Source organism: Hippocampus bargibanti, linkage group LG02 (genome assembly GCF_051943395.1).
Source record: "Hippocampus bargibanti isolate YZ-2025 linkage group LG02, ASM5194339v1, whole genome shotgun sequence".
In the NCBI taxonomy this organism is placed as follows: domain Eukaryota; kingdom Metazoa; phylum Chordata; class Actinopteri; order Syngnathiformes; family Syngnathidae; genus Hippocampus; species Hippocampus bargibanti.
The window spans coordinates 2522216-2544060 of record NC_142735.1 but is presented as its reverse complement, the minus strand read 5'-3'; the positions used below and the strand labels follow the sequence as shown (position 1 = coordinate 2544060).

The window sequence follows — 21845 nt, the reverse complement described above, 5'->3', positions numbered from 1 at the left end:
CCGTCGACGTTAACCCTTAACGGTGTAAATAAACACTGTCAATGGCTAAAGAATGGAATTCGGCAGTGAGAGCTAGATGACATAACATTTTCAATATTTAAGGCTTACTTACTAATGTAACTCAAGTAATCCCATTTCCGCATTCTCCGAGCTTTGAGGCTGCAGGCGTTCTATACATATGATTTTAGACGATATTGCTTTTTTAAAATATATTCTAAAAGTTGTCGACGAGAACGTTCTGTAAGCGTGCTGTATTGTGTGGGAATATCTATGAATGTAAGAAGATAGCATTTATTTCCACAGTTGTCATATGTCATGGTCTCCCTCTGCTGGTGTGTTTAGTGACCATGCAGCGTCACCTGAAATCTTTTTTGTCATTAATGTGAACTGTTTTCTTTTGTTCCAGCCCATTGCAGCCGGGGGACACCCTGAACCTTGTGTCAACCAATTGGCAGAATTAAATATACTATTTATACTAATTTTAGTCGCGGTTTTGCACATATGTTATTTTATTTATATATGTTATTTTTGCGAATACATTATGTTCGGCACAACCCTGCTTTTCCTGTCGGGCTGCTTTTTTTCCCCTCAATAACACACATTAGAATACCATGAGAAAAGCAATTGTACCAAATTTGTATTCTCATCAAATGTTGGTTCTGGCAGGGCTACCACAAACATGGGTCACGGTTGGCACGATTTGCAAGGTGGTGGATGGCCGTGGAACCCCAAAGAATGCAGGTAGGAGGGAGGAGCAGGGTGTATTTGACAAATTGTATTACACAAATTCGGCAGGAACAAAATCTCAAACAAAGTCATGAGAACAGAAAACTAAATCTAACTTGTCCGCTTCAAAAACGAATTAAAACAAAATAGACATTGAAAAACTGTCAAAATGAAATAAAAATGACTTCACTCATTCACTGCCATCCACAATGTATGTTAGAGAGATATTCCAAAAATTTTTCATGCTTGTGTGCCGATAAAGCGCTGGACATGGATTCTGGCAATGTTTTTTCATTTCCACAAGGGGGCAGCGTTTCCCTTTTTTTCCATGTTAGCGCTTTGTTCCAGCTTCAGCGCTATACAAACCAATATGAATGTATTGCATTGTATTTTGGACAGCCGCCCTCATTTCAAACTCATATAACTCCAGACCCATATCATTTATGAATTAACTCTTTTTTGTGGTGAAAGAAGAGAGTCTAAGGTTTCTAATGCTGCATTGAATGTTTATTTCATGCTAAAACTCAATAATCTGAGGGTCCTGGAATTCGAGTGACGATGACAAAAACCCTGGCACTGGAGTGGACACATTTTTGCACGTCTGGTAGTGAATGAGTTAATAATGACAAATCCAAATCATTCGTAATACCGAAAATAGATTTGTCAAATACCTCTTAGATTGAAATGCGAGTGAATTGGTAACAATTAATGTGGATTTTCTGCCCTTGTATCAGTATCATTGTTTCACCCCCCCCCCCCCAAACCCCTTCGTGTCCAAAGAATATAAATCACTCACCCATCTTGCCTACAAAAGTTCAGAACATCCTTTTGAATTTTTCAAAATGACATGAAATTTTCATATGTTTCTCCATGTCAGCAGAAATCAGGGAATTCTAAAAATGCATGTGGCAGCAGGGGGTGGGCGAGAAAGACAGATTCACATGACTTATTTACACGGTCGGTCGTATCAGTGTTGACACAGGGCCCTTCCTCTCTGAGTTTAATGGCACTGAGTGAAAGGGGGGCCTAAACAGATCTGGATGTGAATTCATAGATAATATTCATGTTGTCAAAACTCCACTGATGGTCGACGTCCTACATGTGTAATTGATGGAATGTCTTTCTGAGTGGATCAAGACTAAGGAGGGGGCAGGAAGCATCTGCAAAGGTCAACCTGAACTCTTCAGAGGCACCTCTGATACAGCGTAAGTGGCTCTGATATACAGTGGGACCTCTAAATTGAAGTGTAGAAGTAAATTGTGGATATTTATGTGTATAGTGTAGAGTAGTGGGAAATGGACTTTGTCGAGCATTTTTTATGGCTACACATAAATACATGTTTCAGCCTTGAAAAATATATCCACTTCAAGCTTCCAATGGCTGGAATATGTCCCATCGAGTCATTGCAGCAACAACAACAAGGCACTCTGAAGCAAGCTGGCTATCTGGTGCAATCATTTTATCACACTGCTAAACGTCAGATTTTAATCTAAGATATAATGGTGTGTCCTTAAACATGTTTTTGATTGATTTCCCCCAAAAAAATTGATGGCGCATCAAGTTTTTGTGTTATTTTCCTTTAATGTTTGACTTATGAAAGCTTAAAATCGTTTTTTAAACTTCCATAAAAACAAGTATCTATTTGAACACGCAATGTTATTTACAGCTATATAGCTATTAATTTTCAGAAAAAAAGATCCACCTCCAGTGATCCCTCATGACTTCGCAGTTCACTTATCGTGGTTTCAGTGGGCCGGACTATAAGGCGCACGTATAATGAATGAAAAAAGTTTTCCAAATATAATACATAAATATATAAACGTTTTTTATAAAGTTTTTTCAGCCGTCATCTGCACGTCGGACATTTTGCTCCTCATCCGAGAAGCTTTGTCAGCGAACTAAAATTTTGCTGGTAGCTCTGGCCCTAAATCTCTCTCTCTCTCTCTCTCTCTCTCTCTCTCTCTCTCTCTCTCTCTCTCTCTCTACATATATATATACATACATACAGGTTCAATTTGGATCGTGCTTACAACAGACTTCTTACATCATTACCACATAGGCTTAGTGATGCTGATGAGGTGATACCAGGGCAAATGGTGCAATCAGGGCCAATCATAGCACATAATGAGTCAGGACAAAAGAAGTAATCGGTTTAACTTCAGGGAATAGTCCTCTGCTCCCCCCCCAACATTAGGGCAGGGACCTATCAAAGCAGAAGTCTGGCACCGCCACATCCGAACATTAGGGATATATATAGGGCCAAAGATACCAGCGAAATTTTAGTTCACTGATGAAGCTTCTCAGATGAGGAGCGAAACATCCAACACCTTCAAAGAAGTACAGATGACGGCTGAAGAAACCTTTTCACCGATGGACCACTCCTGTACGACTGAGAGCTTACACAGACATATAATAGTTGTCCATATATAAAACACACCACATTATAAGATGCTACAGTAGAGGTTGGGGTTACACACTACACACTAGGGGGAAATTGAGTCGTTTGTGGCTTCTGATAGTAGTTGCGAGACTTGTTGTGACTCAATATTACTTCACATATAAGGTGCACCTGCGTATAAGTAATCTTTTGAAGAAAATCAACACTTTTACCATTCTAGGTGCATCATCGCCTTGTGATGAGCTTTGTTTAGAAATTAAGGAGTTTTTGTTTGAGGGAAAACACAACCCTCTTGCTAAACAGGCTCAACGGGAAAAACTGCAGTTTTCTTCTGTCTAAACACGCAGACTCGTTTCATGCAGCCGAGGTGTCCACTCCCACTCAGGTTGAGGATTCCACAGTGACGCATTAGTGGCTCCCGCTGTGCTGACATACTCAGTTCTACAGTAACTGCCTGAAAGCCCAGCAAATGTAATTCAGGACTAAAATGTATGCGGGGCAGCAAGCAGATGCTCCACCCAATGCTTTTTTTAAACAACCACCCATAAAGTAACATTTGCTATTCTTCCACCTACAGTTTGCTCTGCTTGGTCGTCCTCTGCTAGTAGATTGAATTCTATAAATATTTTACAGGTGATAAATAAATGAAACAACCTCTTTTGCTACTTCTGGGTAATGTTGCTCCCTCTACCTACGTTTGCAGAAATGTTTCATGGCAACCTCAACAGAGGTTTGGTCCAACAATATTTCAAGACATACTTGTTTTCCTTTTGGCTTTTCCCTTCAAGGGGTCGCCACAGCAAATCAGTGTCCTCCATTTTTAGAGGTTTGATCCGCATGTTTTGGCCAAGCTTTTATGTCAGATGAACTTCCTGACACAACCCTCTGTATTTATCAAGCCAAGTACAGTGAGACCTCAACTTACAAACACCTTAACTTACAAACTTTTCGTCTTACAAACGTCAAATCTATGAAAATTAAACCTTATAATAAGCATTATTTTCATAATACACACCCACCACGGCTGGCGGAGTGATCTTCGGCGCAAGCCCACGACCGAGCAGCCCCAACAGTCCTTATGGAAGGTGACTCTCCTTCCATAAGCCATCAACGACCATCAAAAAGGTAAATAAAACATTATTTTACAGCACAGTTTATTTCTTTAATTACAGTCCTCATGCAATTCCCTTTGTCCTTTGACCTCCAACGCCATTCCATTAAGCCATAAATGACCATCACAAATGTAAATAAAGTGACTTTATGATACAATGCAGTGTATTTCTTTCATTGCAATACAATAGCACATTTATTATACATAGAATAAGGTATGTTGTGTGTAGTTTTAAGGCTTATTTAGTTGAAAAGTATATTTTATGGAAACCTGGGAACGGATTATTCCCATTTTAATGGTTTCCTATGGGAATTTTTTTTTTGAGATACACACTTTTCGCCTTACACACTCTGTCTGGGAACCAATTAAGTTCGTAAGTTCAGGTCTCACTGTGTTTTATATATATTGTATTGCTTTGTATTGATCAAAGAACCGATTAAAAAGAAAAATGCGAAATTCCCCTTTTTTTCAGGTGAAAAACAAACCAGAAATTTAGGTCAAATTATATCGAATTAATTAATTTTGGACCCGATTTGAGTTATTTTTTTTTTATTTAAATGTTCCTCTGTTTCAATCCCACTTTATATTACACATAACCAATTATGCTCAAAATCCACAGCTTCCCAATTAGTGGGTTAGAAAAACAACCCAATACAGTGATACCTCGACCACCGAACGCTTTAGCTAACGAACTTTTCGCATTATGAACATTAAATTCGCCAGAATATAATCTTAGTTTTAGGCGGACAAACCAAACCACACAGCGCCACAGTGGCTGGAGGACTAGTTTTCCACACCCCCTCTGTTTGAGTGCAGACGTGGTTTGTTATCAAGTGGCGTACTTTTGCTATTATTGGATTGGATTTGCCTTTATTATGGGACCGAAAAAGATCCCACCACAGGCTAATGTTAAGACTAAGAAGACATTAAAGAAAATTACGGTCGAGCAGAAGAAAGAGATCATCAAAAAACATGAATGAGGTTTGCGTTTGTTTGACCTAGCGTCCCAGTACCAGTATGCTAAATCAACCATTGCTATGTGTGGCTAAGGGTGTTTCTGTGTTGTTGAAGCAACGGTCTCAGCTAATAGAAGAGGTTGAAAATCTTCTGTTGATTTGGATTAACGAAAAGCAACGAGCAGGGGACAGTGAGTGAGGGTATTATCACCGAGAAAGCACGGCAACTTCACTCGGATATCATCAAGAGGCAACTACATCAACGACCATCACAAAGGTAAATAAAATTACTTTATTATATAGTACATTTTATTTCTTTAATTACAATACAATAGCACATTTATTATACATAAAATAATGTTTTCTATGGGAAAAAAAAAAAATGAAACAAACTTCACCTTACACACACTTTCTGGGAACCAATTAAGTTTGTAAATGGAGGTATCACTGTACTTCTTTTATGCTTTCACTCTAAAAAAATAGGTAAAATATAACCCAGTTAGGGAAAAAAAGGTCAGAGCCATTACTTGGCTTGCGTTATTTTTTCACTGAACTGTATTTAGAATGCATGCCAGGTTTTTAAACACTTCTCTTATCAGCAGCCTATAAAAAAGGGACTGTACATTACAAATGAGAAAAGTATTGAGGCCCCTTCGCTTCATGGGATTAACGACCTCCATTAATGACCCCTTCCGGCCTGTTGTGTCCCACTCACATGCTCGCATGGGACATAAGCTAGTTCCTGCCCTTTTTAATGCAGCTGCAGCACTCTGGCTCATGTGACGCTGTCGTGTGGTTGCGATTACTAACTCATGCTAACAAAAACAAAAAACAACCACAATAGCAAGAGGCAGGGCTTCATCCTCTACATCCAAACTACAGTGATACCTCGGTTTACGAACCCCTTGGTTTACGAACCTTTCTGTTTACGAACGTTAAATTTATGAACATTTTAACGTGGCATACGAATTATTTGTCGGGATACACACGGAGCTGCCACAATGAGTGATGTGTCGTTCGCGAACGGGCCCGTTCTCCTAACAAGAAAATGGCATCCGGCTTGTTTTGGTCCTCTATTCCTCGCCACCAGTCGTCGGTTAAAGCCACGTGATTGGTCAAGAACGCAGCAGTGAGGGGGTGGGGGTTACAGACAGAGAGCGAGTGAAGCCTGTTCTCCAAAAAGAAAATGGCTGCTGACGTTTTTTGTCCTCCATTACCCACCCACAGTCTTTGGTTAAAGCCACGTGATTGGTCAAGAACGCAGCAGTGATGGGAGGTGGTTGAAATATTAAAGAGACAGGGAGACGACAGTGAGAGAGTTTCAACTTTGATATTTGTTCAAGATTATTGTTGTATTTGTTCAAAGGCAGAGTGTAGACTGCAAGGTTAAAATATTCAATCATCAATCCATCATCAAACCATCAATCAGGCTCCACAAACAACCCGCACAAGCCATCTGTACACTTGATGCAAAAGGCTATCAACCCAACTAAACATAACACAATTGATGAGGAACTAGATAAAATTATCGTAGAGAAAGCACCGACAAGGGATCATTCCTCAAGATGGTGAAAGAAGAAGGCTACGGTTCTCATCAAGTGTTTAATGCTGATGAAACCGGCCACTCCATTCCGTCAAGCCATCAACGACCATCACAAAGGTAAATAAAACGACTTTATTATAAAGTATAGTTTATTTCATGTACATAAAATAAGGTATGTTTTGTGTAGTTTTAAGGCTTTGAAAATTAGAAAGTAGAAAATTATGTTTTATGGGGACCTGGGAACGGATTATTCTCATTTTAATGGTTTCGTATGGGAAATTAATTTTTGGGATACACACTTTTCGCCTTACACACTCTGTCTGGGAACCAATTAAGTTCGTAAGCCAAGGTATCACTGTACACCTGAGGCAGCGGAAGTCTCCTTGTTACGTGGAATCCACTGGGATTGTGTGTAGGAAAAAATAACAGGACTCGAGTGTTTTGGTATGCAAATGCTCCAGCAGCTGTTTGAGTTGGAAGATGTGCATGAGGGAAACTAAAAATAGGACGCGCACACACCTCAGAGACAGTTGCCTCTTCTCAACATTTTCAATCTCTTCGCTCGCCATCCCTACAACCTCTCTGAGTGCTTGTTGTTGCCCAACCCCACCGACTCCACTTTCCCTTGTCTTCCTCCAAGTTTTCCCGCTGGTCATAAGTCAGGCTGTGTGTGTGTGTCTAGCTAGACCTTTCCTGACATAAAAGACTTGAAACACGATCCCATTTCCCTTCACTGTGGTCCATTATTGAACCTGATGAGAGACCAGAGCACTCCAAAAACAAAGTGAGGTCTTGCTCTCACGGCCTTGTGATCAAAGTGTTCAAAAGTCCTACAGAAGTTAATATTCAAGGCATAGGAAGATGATCTGTTTGAAGAGCAAACGGAATTTCTATCCAGCTAGTTAGCTAATAGATAGCTGGCTATCTATTTGCTATCGATTGGCTATCTGTCTAGCTAGCAAGCTATGTAGCTGGCTATTTATTAGCGATATGGCTATCTAGCGAGTTAGCTAACTGTCCAGATGGCTATCTATTAGCTATCAGTTTGCTAGCTGGCTAGTTTTCTATCTATTTGAGTTACTTCCGGGTTGAGTGAACGCTGACGCGTGTGGCCGCTCACCTGCAGAAAATGTTATCTGTGACTTTAGAGTGGCCTTGAGAGTTTTGAAAGGCGCTTAGAAATTAAATTTATTATTATTATTAATAATATTATTATTATTATTATTATTATTATTATTATTATTTATTTATTTAAATGAAAGAAAAATCTGATTTAAAAAAAATGAAATCTTTGGCAGGCAATCCAAGTTGCCTTTTTAGTCATGTCAGATTTTTTTTTAATGATCTCTCAACCAAGAAACTTGCTTTACATTTTTAAACTCTTTAAAACAAGGGTGTCAAACTCATTTTTACCGCGGGACACATTGTGCATATGGTTTCCTCTCGAGGGCCGTTATGAATTTGGGGAAGTTAGTAGAATATTTCATCTCCTCCACATATTACATACAGAGCGCACAACAAACTGATGAATGACTAGTTTTTTTTAATTAGAAGTTAAGTCTCGCAGGCCGAATAAAATGAGGTGGCGGGCCATATTTGGCCCCCGGGCCTGGACTTTGACACCTGTGCTTTAAAACGTCACAATTTTCTTTTCTACATTTTTCCTGTAGTTGTATGTTTTTACTTTATTTATGTGTGAACGTTTTCGATCATGACCACAGAGGAGTTAAGAGACCTCGGACCAAAAGGAGATTGTTTATTATGGGATGGCTCAAAGTCAGATGCATCATAGGTTACAATATCCTGCATGTTCATTGGTCTTAAAAATCTGCATTAGAGTCGCAGGATTGTTCTGGCATGTGTGAGCATATGACAAATGCAACTCACATCGGGGAATACGAACACATGCTTTCAAGTGCTGTCGCGTGTCTAATTCCCTTCCGCTAGGCAGAGATTTGCGACGTTGTTTGCGCTCGCTATATTTTGGTACGTTTACCTTATGTCTGAAAATAGTGGCCGAGGGTGTATATTAGATTAGATTTGATGAGTCTTTATTCATCTCACAATCGAGAAATTTACATTTCACCGCAGCAAAAACAAAATACAGGAGCTGCTGTAAAGTCAGCAAGTCTCACAGTGCAATCTTGAAGTCAAAACAACAACAAAACACAAAATAACAAATAATATGACACAACACAAAAGACACAGAGTCATTCAATCTTAAGCACTTTCTGCACCCTCTTTGTTGTATGACGCAGTTCTCGATGAAAGAGGAGGGGATTAAAGGGTCCTTTTCACCAGTGGATCAGTAATGCCAAGGTGAAATGTGCACATCTGCTACAAGCTAAATGCTAAAAGCAAAAAAGAAGCTGTAGCATCCATTGACAAAAAGAGATTGTTTTATATCTCATCCCCCATGTAAATCCGCTTCAATTCCAAGCCGCGACAGTTCCACATACGCATTGGCGCTCTGTGCTGATGATCCCTTCTTCTTATTGCGACCATTCCGCTGAACAAAGCGAAGCTGTGAAAATGCGCAAAAAAAGCCCCAGCGATGACAGTCAAATGGCACTGACATTCCTCCCAAATCAAAAACAGTGCTGGCATATCCGCGCTGCCAAAAAGGCGCAACCAGCACTTGATGAATAAATTGATCATACCAAATAACCTGTAAGTCAAAATTCTGCCATACAGGATGTGGTCACAAGTGTGATAAGAAGTGTGTCGGAAATGATGAAATTGACACCAAATGGCATGCAGAGGCCAGATTATGACTACGATTTTAAAGTAAATACAGTTATATCGATATCGGATATATCGATAGTCCCGGTTATATCGATATTTTTTCGGACTCCCTTGAATATCGATATAACGAGACTTTACTGTATCATCTATATGGAGCACAATAAAGGAAAAATATCACTGGGGCTCAAATTGATACGGGAGGACTTCTTTAATGGATTGCAAACATTTATGCTTTCCTCTTCAGAACTATTTGAATCATATTCATAACTGGATGAGTAACAAGAAAGCATCTTCTCCCAATCTGAAGCCATTGTTTTGATTCTCGAGCAAGGCAAGACAAGACATCCTGGCGTGACGTCATGAACAAGGGGGCGGGACCTTCTGAAACTCGGCATCTCCGAGGTCATTTTGAAGTCGTTTTGGGTCACTTTAACTCATTTTCATTGGTGTTTTGCATTTGACTAAAAATACCAGACTGAGTGTTTTGGGTATTTTAGATGCCACAAAACGTTTTTCTGATGTCAGTTAGGAAACAAAAAATGGTGTCGGCTGTACTTTAAAAATGTATGTTATTCTCTTTCAAATCAGAGGAGATCAGAACAATCGTCTGCTTCCTTATTTGTTTCATGGTCTAGATCACAGGTGTCAAAGTCAAGGCCCGCGGGCCAAATCCGGCCCACCACATCATTTTTTTTCGGCCTGCGAAAGCAAATCACACTTGTTAAATTCCATGATGATTGCTAAAATCTGAGCCAAAATTTCATATTTTTGGATGTCAACCACAATAAAAGTCATAATTCTTGACTTCAGATTTGAAAACGACTTATTCATTAATTTGCTGTGTGACTTATTCAAAAAATGACTTTGACACCCCTGGTCTAGATTATCCATGTCACTCCGCGACCTTGACTTGCCTTTCTTGGAATGCATACTTTGCAATCCAGATGTTGATATGTCCTTTGGTTAAGATGGAGTTGTTGTTTTTTTGTGACATTAAAATAAATGACGGGCATAGAGGCTGAGCTATATCGAGATGGGAACAGATGGAAGCAGCTATTACACGTAAGGCTAAGCTTTGCGCTCGCTTCATAAGAGGCTTGTGCATCCTAGGCAAAGAATCTCATGGCTGTGGTTGATAATGGACCGCAGGCCCTGCCCATGATGTCGACTAATTACCAGCATGCTCATGAGTCACTGTTTGGCAGACAGCCAGTGATTTGACATGCATATCAAACCCAATCACCCCAGTTTTTAGGGTTGGCGGGATTTTTTTTTTTAATGTTGCCATGGCAATCAAATCCATTTCATCCAGGCGTTTCCAGTTGTGTTGAAGGATTAGATAGGGATGTCAGACATCTGTGTCAAATCCCTCTCCAGCTCATTTCACTCGTTTGTTATGTTCTTGGATGACTGATGACAGGCTTATACTTCCCGAAAAGAAGCCAGTCTCTACTTTCAGACTCGTGTTAATTATTTTTTTCCCTCTCCTGGCTTCCTCGTTTGCTGCCTAAGGTGCTCTGGCCTTTGAGGTAAATACCATTTGCTTTATGGCTGAATGGTTGAATAATGGTGTGAAGTATGGGCTAAATGAGAGTCTGAGGCCAGAAATGGGAGTTATCTACGCCCCACCCTTGCTGAGGGATGTCATGGGGCCAATGGGGATTAATGAGCAGGCTTGTGATTCTACATTTTCACTCTGGAAAGAGGATAACATGTTTGGCTTTATGTTGTTTTAACCAGCAGCTGCTTTTGAGTCCCTTCATGTTATAGGAAGTCAAGTGGCGGCCATGTCCACAATTGTATAAATAGGAAACTGGATTATCATCAAAGTGGACAACCTCCATTGTTCCACATTTGTACGATTTAGTTTGAATGAATCTTTTTTTCCGGGGGGGAAAAAAAATCTCCTTGAAATGTTTGTCCCCATGTTGAGGTCTGAAGTTCAGGGTGTCCCAAAAAAGTCACTCTACATTTCATTTTTCAGGTAAAGTGATATCTTGGCTTACAAACTTAATTGGTTCCTAGACACAGTGTGTAAGGCGAAAAGTGTGTATCCCAAAAAATAATTTCCCATTGGAAACCATTAAAATGAGAATAATCCGTTCCCAGGTCCCCATAAAACATAATTTTCTACTTTCTAATTTTCTAAGCCTTAAAAAAAACTGACTGTAAAATGACCTCGAGAGTTTTGAAAGGCGCTTATTAATGAAATGTATTATTATTACTCCCTAGTGCTTTCTACTATCTTTGTGACTGCTTTATTTCCTGTTACAGCTTCGGCTGTTGTTAAAGCGCTATATAAATACATATGTATTGTATTGTATTGTATTGTATTGTATTGTATTGTATTGTCATCACACTTAAATATCTTATTCCTCGAATTTAGTAAACATTTGATGCATATTTCCATTTAATTATATATTCTACAAAGTAGGAGATCCAGTCTGTCCAGTGATACAATGAACGTTGCACACACAGGAATAACACTGGTCTCTTCTGTATTTTATTTTTTTAACCTTTTCCAGGGCCTTATTGTAATTTTATGTTTTTAAGGTGTTTACCTCAAGCCATTGTACTCCTAAAGGAATGATATTGTTCATATTTTCTGCTCATAAATCATAAATATTAGGCTTGTATGTTGGTATTGATTATTCACAATAGAAATACATCTGAAGTAATCTAAAGGACGGAATGAAAACTGCAAACAGCCTGCGGTAAAATCACTACGGCGACAATACGACTGTGATTTTAAGATAAATCAGCGCAGTTGTGACATGTTTTAGCGCACTGTTGGTAATCACAGCAATAGTAGCAGGTCAGCCGATGTGGATGAAACATGCACACCATCTGTGTGCAACATCTAATCTCTGCCATCTTTAATCTGGCACTCTGCAGGCAATTTCAAGGGATTTTTCCATGTCTACTACAGTACATCAGTTTATTTTGTTTTCTTTAGAAAGGATAACACGAATGAAGATACATTGCGAAAGTTTCATGCTGATTTGTACACATTTTTGGAACAATATACAGTGATACCTCAGTTTACGAATTTAATTGAGAGTTTTGAAAGGCGCTTACAAATTAAATGTATTATTATATTATATTATATTATATTATATTATATTATATTATATTATATTATATTATATTATATTATATTATATTATATCATTATTATTATTATAGGTTCCCAGAAAGAGTGTGTAAGGTGAAAAGTTCGTCAGCCAAACATTTATTTTCCATTAGAAACCATTAATTAAAACAACAATTAAAAATGAGAATAATCCGTTCCCAGGTCCCCATAAAACATAATCTTCTACTAAATAAGCCTTAAAACTACAAAAGATATACATATTTTATGTATAATAAATTTGCTATTGTATTGTAATTAAATGAATAAAATGCTGTATAATAAAGTCGTTTTATTTAACTTTGTGATGGTCGTTGATATAGTTGCCTCTTGATGATATCCGAGTGAAGTTGTCGTGCTTTCTCTGCGATAATACCCTCACTCACAATGTCCCTTGCTCGTTGCTTTTCGCTAATCCAAATCAACAGAAGATTTTCAACCTCTTCTATTGGCTGAGACCGTTGCTTCAACAACACAGAAACACCCTTAGCCACACATAGCAATGGTTGATTTAGCATACTGGTAGTGGGTCGCTAAGGCACACAAACGTAAACCTCGTTCGTGTTTTTTGATAATCTCCTTCTTCTCCTCGACCGTAATTTTCTTTTGTGTCCTCTTTGGGTTAACACTAGCCTGTGGTGGGGTCTTTTTCGGTCCCATAATAGCAAAAGTACTGCACTCGATAACAAACCATATCTGCACTCAAAAGGGGTGTGGAAAACTAGTTCGCCAGCCACCGTGGCACTGTGTGGTTTGGTTCATCCGCCGAAAACTAGTTTGTATGCCAAGATCATATTGTCGCGAATTTAATGTTCATAAGGCAAAAAGTTCATGAGCTAAACCGTTCGTAAGGTAAGGTATCACTGTCCAACAATTTGGGTGCTGACAATATGGATATTGTGAGGCTGATGCTGATTCTGATACGAGCAAAATAAAATTCCGAAACAGAGATTATGCAAATGATTATTTAAAAATGTATGGTAGGTATAAAGAATACCATATTTTAAAATGGCTGCAGACAGGAGTTGTGAGACCTGTTGTGGTTCAATAGGACTTCATATATAAGGTGCACCTGCGTATAAGGCGTTGGCTCATCTTTTAAAGAAAATCAAGGCTTTTGGGTGCTCCTTATGCACCGGAAAATACAATACTTAATGATTGCAGCGCCACAAAACAGATGCTGACAATCAAAGAGATCCAGACAGAACCTTCCTCCCCTGTAATTCTGATGTTCACATCACACATGAACTATTTTCTGTAATTAAACCTGATTCCCACCCCTTCGCTTTCTTGTTTTGGTTACCTTGGAGCGAAATCAAATGCTAATGATTTAATACAGAGATGACCTACCCCATATGGAGGGTCATTGAATGAGAAGTCAGGTTTTCCCCGAGACGTTAAAAGTGGGTCTTTATTTTGCTGCGACTCTTACAATGTTCAAAAAAAAAAAAAAAAGAAAGAAAACAGCCCCCAAAGCTCTTGTGGAAGTTTTATCGAGTCGCACCTAAAGGTAGGATATGCATTTATGGGCCTCATTACATTGTTATGATACAAGTAGCACACAGCTGAGTTTGCCGATAACAATTGATTTTAAATGTGACGTTAAATTCAAATCAAAGTTTACATGTATGTCCTTGATCACTCTCCAATGACAACCACATCTGTTCCTTCATTGATCTAAATTTATCGTATCCTGTGACGGCTCTATTGCAATATACTCCCCTGATTGATAACAGCTGCTGTCCTGCTTCGAGAGATGTTCTCCTTACTAATCAGGAAAAGCCATGAGAGCTGATTTATGAGGGATGGGATTTCTGGTCAGAACAGCCTAATTGAGCGTCTGTATTCTCTCGGGCAGTCCTTGGGAGAAGGATAGTGTAAATTAGGAGGAAAATAACAAGTCAAAGATACTTTGGTTGGATAGTAAATGAGCCTCGCTTTTGCTCTGGAGAATACAGGAATATATATTTTTTTTAAATATTGGAGTACACCTGCTCAAATGCAGTCGAGAGACTAAAGTTCACCAGTGTGACATTGTAACATTATTTTTCTAGTCCATATGGCAGGGGGCGGCAACCTTTTTGACTAAGAGAACCATAAAAGTAAACTACAGTGATACCTCGGTTTACGAACCCCTTGGCTTACGAACTTTTCGGTTTACGATCGTTAAATTAATGAAAAAATTACCATGGCATACAAACTTTTTTCGTACACGGAGTTGCCTCAATGAGTGAGGTGTCATTCGCGAACGAGCCCGTTCTTCTAACAACAAAAAGGCAGCCGACTGTTTTTGTCCTCTATACCCCGCCCCCAGTCTTCGGTTAAAGCCACGTGATTGGTCAAGAACGCAGCAGTGAGGGGAGGTGGTTTAAACATTAAAGAGACACGCAGACGACAGTGAGAGAGTTTCAACTTTGATAGTTCAAACACAGAGTGTAGACTGCAAGGTTAAAATATCCCATCAATCAGGCTCCACATACAACAGGCACATGCCATCTGTACACTTGACGCAAAAAGCTATCTATCTCCACTGAGCGACTAATAAAGGCAAATCCAATCCAATCCAACCCAGCTAAACAGAACACAATTGATGAGGAACTAGATAAAATTATCACAGAGAAAGAACCTACAAGGGATCATTCTTCAAGGAACGGATTCTTCTTTTTTTAATGGTTTTCTATGGGAAATTAATTTTTGGGATACACACTTTTCACCTTATACACTCTGTCTGGGAACCAATTAAGTTCGTAAGCTAAGGTATCACTGTATTCTGGTCCAGAAAGTCTGACGAAAACTATATTGAACAAAAGCAGACAGACTGCAGTGCAGGAGGGGTCGGAAGTCTGCTAATCGAGCCAGGGTGGCTTCTTGGATGCTTTCAGTGATAACTGACGATGAATGTTGGTGCCTGAGCACTCTGAGAATGTCATTGAATTTGTGTCGGTGGCAGTAACTCAGAGTAGGCGCCAGCAGACCGAGCTGAGCGAGCACATCGGACGCCAAACAAATGGACAAGTCAAGCATTGCTGCGGTCAGCATTATAAAGTGCCACTTGTCGGTGTTGATGTGTTTGTGCATGTGATAATGGAGGGAAATAATCACAACCAATATAATGGTTGTATCAAAAATACAGATATACCCCTACTTACAAACATTCCAGTTAAGAACAATGGTACATACGAACATTTTTTGTAGTAACATATGTAGTATTCTTTCCAGTTTTACATGTACATATCTTTATAGAGCATATACTTTATTTTATGTTTATTTTTCAGTACAAAACAATACAGGTAACCCTTAAACATACTTATATAAACCTTAAACATACATTCCATGCAAAATATAGCACTGAATCAACTTACGAACAAATTCAACTTACGAATGACCGTTCGGAACGTGTCTCGTTCATAAGTTGGGGAACGTCTGTTCATACATTTACTCATGGGGTGTTTTATTAACAGATTTTCCAGTGTATAAGTCGCAATGGAGTATAAGGCGCACCCCCAATGAATGGTGTATTTTCAAACTTGTCATATATAAGGCGCACTGGACTATAAGTCACACCTTCAATGAATGAAGAGAGTTTTCCAAATACAGTAGGGTAATGCTAAATGTTATCTTGGAACAGTCCAACGTAGGGGTGCTCAATACGTTCAGTAGATGGCGATCTACCAGTTGATCTCCAAGGTACTATTGGTCCCCCTACAAATACAGTAAAGTCTCGTTATATCGATATTCAAGGGAGTCCGAAAAAATATCGATATAACCGGGACCATCGATATATCCGACCCTGTTTGCATGTAATTTTCTCCGTGCGTGCATAGAAATAGTATCGATATAACTGGGACTATCGATATAACGAGACTTTACTGTATAATATAGAAATATAGAAATGTTTTCCAAATATATTCATCCAAAGCAGATTTTGGGATACAGTTCATGCGTCTATCGTATCCTGCAAGTAGAAGTACAGATATTTGTGTAAAATGACTGTGGAAAAAGTATGAAGACTACTCAACTTTCGAAAAAGTTAAATGTGTGACTTATTCAAATTAAAAATGCACCAACGAGTTTTACAGTCTATTATCTCATCTTCAAAATTTGTGAAAAGTAACAGGTTTTTTTACAATACAATACAACACATACTGGAAACTTGTAAATATGGGTTGATGCAATACAGCTACATATATCAATATGCCTTTCTTGATACTTGAACTTTGTACAGCACAGGTGTCAAAGTCAAGGCTCGCGGGCCAAATCCGGCCCGCCACATCATTTTTTTCGGCCCGCGAAAGCAAATCAAACTTGTTAAATTCCATGATGATTACTAAAATCTGAGCCAAAATTTCATATTTTTGGATGTCAACCACAGTAAAAGTCACTCTTCTTGACTTCAGATTTGAAAATGAGTTATTCATTAATTTGCTGTGTGCTCTATATGTAATATTTGAAGGGATTTAAACATTCTAATGGGTTCCCCAAATTCATAACGGCCCTCGAGAGGAAACCATAACTACAATGTGGCCCGCGGCAAAAAATGACTTTGACACCCTTGTTGTACAGTTTTTATGAAACGGTTTACAATATACAGTTGACATTTTTATGTTGCTATGCTTAGAATATCTTGTTTTCTATCCTTTCACCATCCCCTTTCAAATTGCTGCTGTGGACTGCAAATTTCCCCATTGTGGGACAAACAGAGGTTTTCTAATTCTGATTCTGATTAACAAGAGCTGAAGCTGGACCATAGCGCTTAACAAGGACAAGTATCATGGACAGGAAATAAAGCAGTCACAAAGATAGTAGAAAGCCCCATGGAATAAAACCAAGCTCAAACTGGAATCATGCTAAGTTTTTGACTGCAAGTAAGGAATAGGCCAGGTCCAGATATGTTTTTTTGTATGGAGTAAAAGCCAAAACGACAATGCAAATGCCTAAAAAAATAATACAGTGATACCTTGGCTTACGAACTTAATTGGTTCCCAATTAAGTTGGTATTATAATTAAAGAAATAAATTGTACTGTATAATAAAGTCGTTTTATTTACCTTTGTGATGGTCGTTGATGGCTTGATGAAATTGAGTGGCCAGTTTCATCAGCATTAAACACTTGATGAGGAACGTAACCTTCTTTCTCCATCTTGAAGAATGATCCCTTGTAGATGCTTTCTCTGTGATAATTTTATCTAGTTCCTCATCAATTGTGTTCTGTTTCGCTGGGTTGATAGATTTTTGCATCAGGTGTACAGATGGCTTGATGATGGATTGATGAGATATTTTAACCTTGCAGTCTACACTCTGCGTTTGAACTATCAAAGTTGAAACTCTCTCACTGTCGTCTGCGTGTCTCTTTAATATTTACACCACCTGCCCTCACTGATGCGTTCTTGACCAATCACGTGACTTTAACCGAAGACTGGGCCGGGAAATAGAGGACAAAAACAGTCGGTTGCCATTTTGTTTTTCGAAGAACAGGCTCGTTCGCGAACGACACATCACTTATTGAGGCAGCTCCGTGTACCAAAAAAGTTCGTATGCCAAGTGAAATTATTGTTGTCGTTGTTTGTTGTACAGGTTAGTACAACAAACAAGTAGTTGTACTGACTTTTACTTCCTGCCATTGATATCGACTCTTAAAAAGATAATGATTGAAGACAAGTGACAATAAAATTGTGTGACACTTGACCCAGTTTTTGCCGCTGAAGAACTCAACCCCTACACCGTCAATAACTTCAATTCCGTGCGAGTTCGTACGCTAGAAGCCGGGACACTCGGCATAAATATTGCAGAGGAGAGTTTGACGGCAATTCGACTTCTCCCTTCTCACTGTCGCACCCTAGCAGCAAGGCCTCATGAGGGATTCGGCTCCCACTCGTCTGTCAGGGTTGATGGTGACTCTCATCACCATTTTTTTTTATCATTCCTTTCCCTGGATTCATGTGAGTTCTTCCACTTGTGCTCCCACACAGTGGACTTGGCAGAATCAGGCCGAATGGAATAAATAAATAAATACATAAATAAATAAATAAATCACTGAATGAATGAACAACTGAGGGAATAAATAAAAATATAAATAGATGAATGAATGAATGAATGAACTGAGCGAATGAATAAATGAATGAATGAATGAATGAATGAATGAATGAATGAATGAATGAATGAATGAATGAATGAATGAACGAACGAATGAATGAATGGATGAATAAGTAAATGAATGGATGGATGAACGAATGGGTGAATAAACAAACAAATAGATGAATGTATGGAAGAATGAATGAATAAACAAATAAATAAACAAACAAATATAAAATAAATGCTCCCACACAGTGAACTTGGCAGAATCAGGCCGAATGGAATAAATAAATAAATAAACAGCTAGGTAACTAGCTAGCTAGACAGATAGACAGACAGACAGGCAGGCAGGCAGGCAGGCTAACTAGACCGATCGATCGATCGGTCGATAACTAGATCGATCGATAACTAGATTGATCGATAACTAGATTGATCGATAACTAGATTGAGCGATCGATAACTAGATCGATCGATAACTAGATCGATCGATAACTAGATCGATAACTAGATCGATCGGTCGATAACTAGATTGATCGATAACTAGATCGATCGATAACTAGATTGAGCGATCGATAACTAGATTGATCGATAACTAGATCGATCGATAACTAGATTGAGCGATCGATAACTAGATCGATCGATAACTAGATCGATCAATCGATTGATAACTAGATCGATCAATCAATCGAGTCTGTTGTAAGAACGATCTAAATTAAACCTCAAACCACTATGGCGATTTACTAAAGGGTTTTGCTGTTTTACAAAAATAGCTTCTTTTACTCCCCTTTCAAAGCATCTATTTTCTCTAGCTAACATTTTTAACCTCACTGTCGTCAAATGAGTGGTTTCTAGCTTTTTACAGCTTAGTAGTACCATTAGTAGTTTTTCAGAAATCACTGCAATGTAAGGTACTACTACTCTTCTCGTTTTAGTTTCTTTCTTTTGACATTTATGACACTAAACCACAGTTTAGTGTCAGTTCTGAACATATTACTATCTGGCAAATCACTAAGCGGTAAGCCTGAGATGGAAGACCACAAGTCCATTTACTTCCCTTGTGCTTATTCAACTCTGATATGTCACTCATCTAATTTTAGATGAGTGTGCAGAGAACAAAAAAAAAAGTGGGATATTTATGGAGACTATGCTGCAAGCACCTCATTTTGGAGCTTGGATGTTTTTCCACATGAAAGCGACAAGTTGAATATTTTATCTTTCGGTTGTGGGTGATGAGCTTTGAAATGAGTTGGCGCCTTGATGCGCAAATCCAGACAATAGAAGCACTTCTCACAAAGAAGTTTCTCATCATACGCTTTCATTCACGTCATTCACTTTAAGACAAATAACAACGTCGTTTACATGGTTTGACATCATTAGTCTTGTGGATGTACGAAAAACCATTTTTTGTAGTCGTCTTTTTTTGGAGAAGCAGGCTAATTCTCGGAGGCTTTACAGTCATTTCCGATGTCAAAGACTGTAATCGTGCTGTCAGAAAAGTCTTCTTCTTCTTCATTGTGGGAAGTGCAAAGTCGGCTGACAGCCATTGCCGGATAATTGCAGCCGGCTTTCAGCGGCGGTGATGGGTTGTTTTTTTTTTCATTGAAGATTTAATGTAACTTTGCATCCAAGAAGAGGATGCTGGTTATCGACCCGCTGTGAAGAGGCTGACTACAGTCCGGGACCACTATCGGAGCTTATTGATCTGCAGAAAAAGCAGTGTGGCCACACTCAGGTGCTTGTGTGTCATAGATCTCTAATAGAGATTAGACAGAATAATAAGTTATCATATTTAAAAGTTTCATGCTTCGCTGGCTAACCAAACAAAAGGTGGGTACCAACTAAAATAGTTAATTAATATCTGCCTGTTTTCATGAAGATGTTCAACTTTATGAACAGAAGGGGTTTTCACAGCACAATTGACTCTCTCTTAATATGAAAATTGTCACATTGCTGCCTCATGCAGCCCTTCCAGCATTTTTCAGTCACCGAGGACACTCGCTGTCCCAGGAGAGAAGAAGTACTGCTTTATCTATCATCACACGGGCTGTTTTAAGGGCTACACAGCATGCAGTATGATCCCCAGGCCATGATCTTTCTGGATACCACAAGCAAAAAAAAAGACACTGCAGAAGACTTTGCTAAAAATAGTAGGTACATCATGTCTGATCCCTAGAAACAAAGCCTGCCGACATTTTATTTGGCGCCGCTGAATAATCTTAATCTGATAGAGGTATTCATTTACATGACACCTTGTTTATTATTGAAACGATTGTCCTTGTTAGGGTCATAGTCTTTTCACATGACTTTGAGTGAAGGTTTGGTGTACCCTGCACTCTTTTTTGCCAATTGTAGGGCACGTATAGACAAGCCGCCATGAGCATTATGGAAAATGTAGAGTCAGGTTAAAAATTTTATCAACCTGAAACTGACATTGCAATGCTGTAAAACATAATTTGTTAGTTGGGGGAGAGGATTTTGTTTCTGTCTGTTGATTAGTAGGCTTTATTTAAAAAAAAACATTCTGGACAGAGATATCCGATGTTGTTCCCGGGATCAGTTGGAACCACTCGTCACCACCCCAAGTGCTCCGACCACCACAGGAACGACTGTCAGCTTTACCTCCCAGAGTCTCTCTAGCTCCTCTTTGAGCCCTTGGTACTTCTCTAGTTTCTCATGTTCCTTCTTTCTTATGCTTTCGTGTTCCTGCTTTCCTCTGCCCTTTATCTATAATAATCTGGTTGGATTGTCATTACCATGTTGTCAGTCTGTATCTGGAAGTCCCATGAGGGTCTTTGCTCGGTCATTCTTTACCACCTTTATAGGTGTTTCTCATTCTGACCTTGGGATTTCCAGTCTCTACTCCACATAGATGATTTGGTAGACTATGCCAGCCACCTGGTTATGGCGCTCCATGTCAGCTTTCACTGCCAGCATCATACACCCTGCAGTTATGTGTTGGATTGTCTCAGGTGCCTCTTTGCACAACCAACACCTTGGATTTTGTATGGTGTGTTATATCTGTGCCTCTACAGCTCTGGTGCTCAGGGCATGCTCTTGAGCAGCCAGGATGAGTGCCTCTGTGCTGTCCTTTAGGGCAGTCCTCTTGAGCCACTGATAGGACTTCTTGAGATCAGCCACTTCAGTTATGGTTCCTCTTCCAGCACC

At 39.1% G+C, this 21845-nt stretch overlaps 1 long non-coding RNA gene across 1 annotated transcript in view; it reads left to right on the top strand.

Annotated features, from left to right (window-relative positions):
• LOC148901130 (uncharacterized) overlaps positions 1–21845 on the top strand; it is a 43790-nt gene that overhangs the window by 196 nt on the left and 21749 nt on the right. The window contains exon 2 of the long non-coding RNA XR_016118263.1: positions 667–741. This is a non-coding gene — a long non-coding RNA (uncharacterized LOC148901130). The remainder of the gene's footprint in view (positions 1–666; positions 742–21845) is intronic.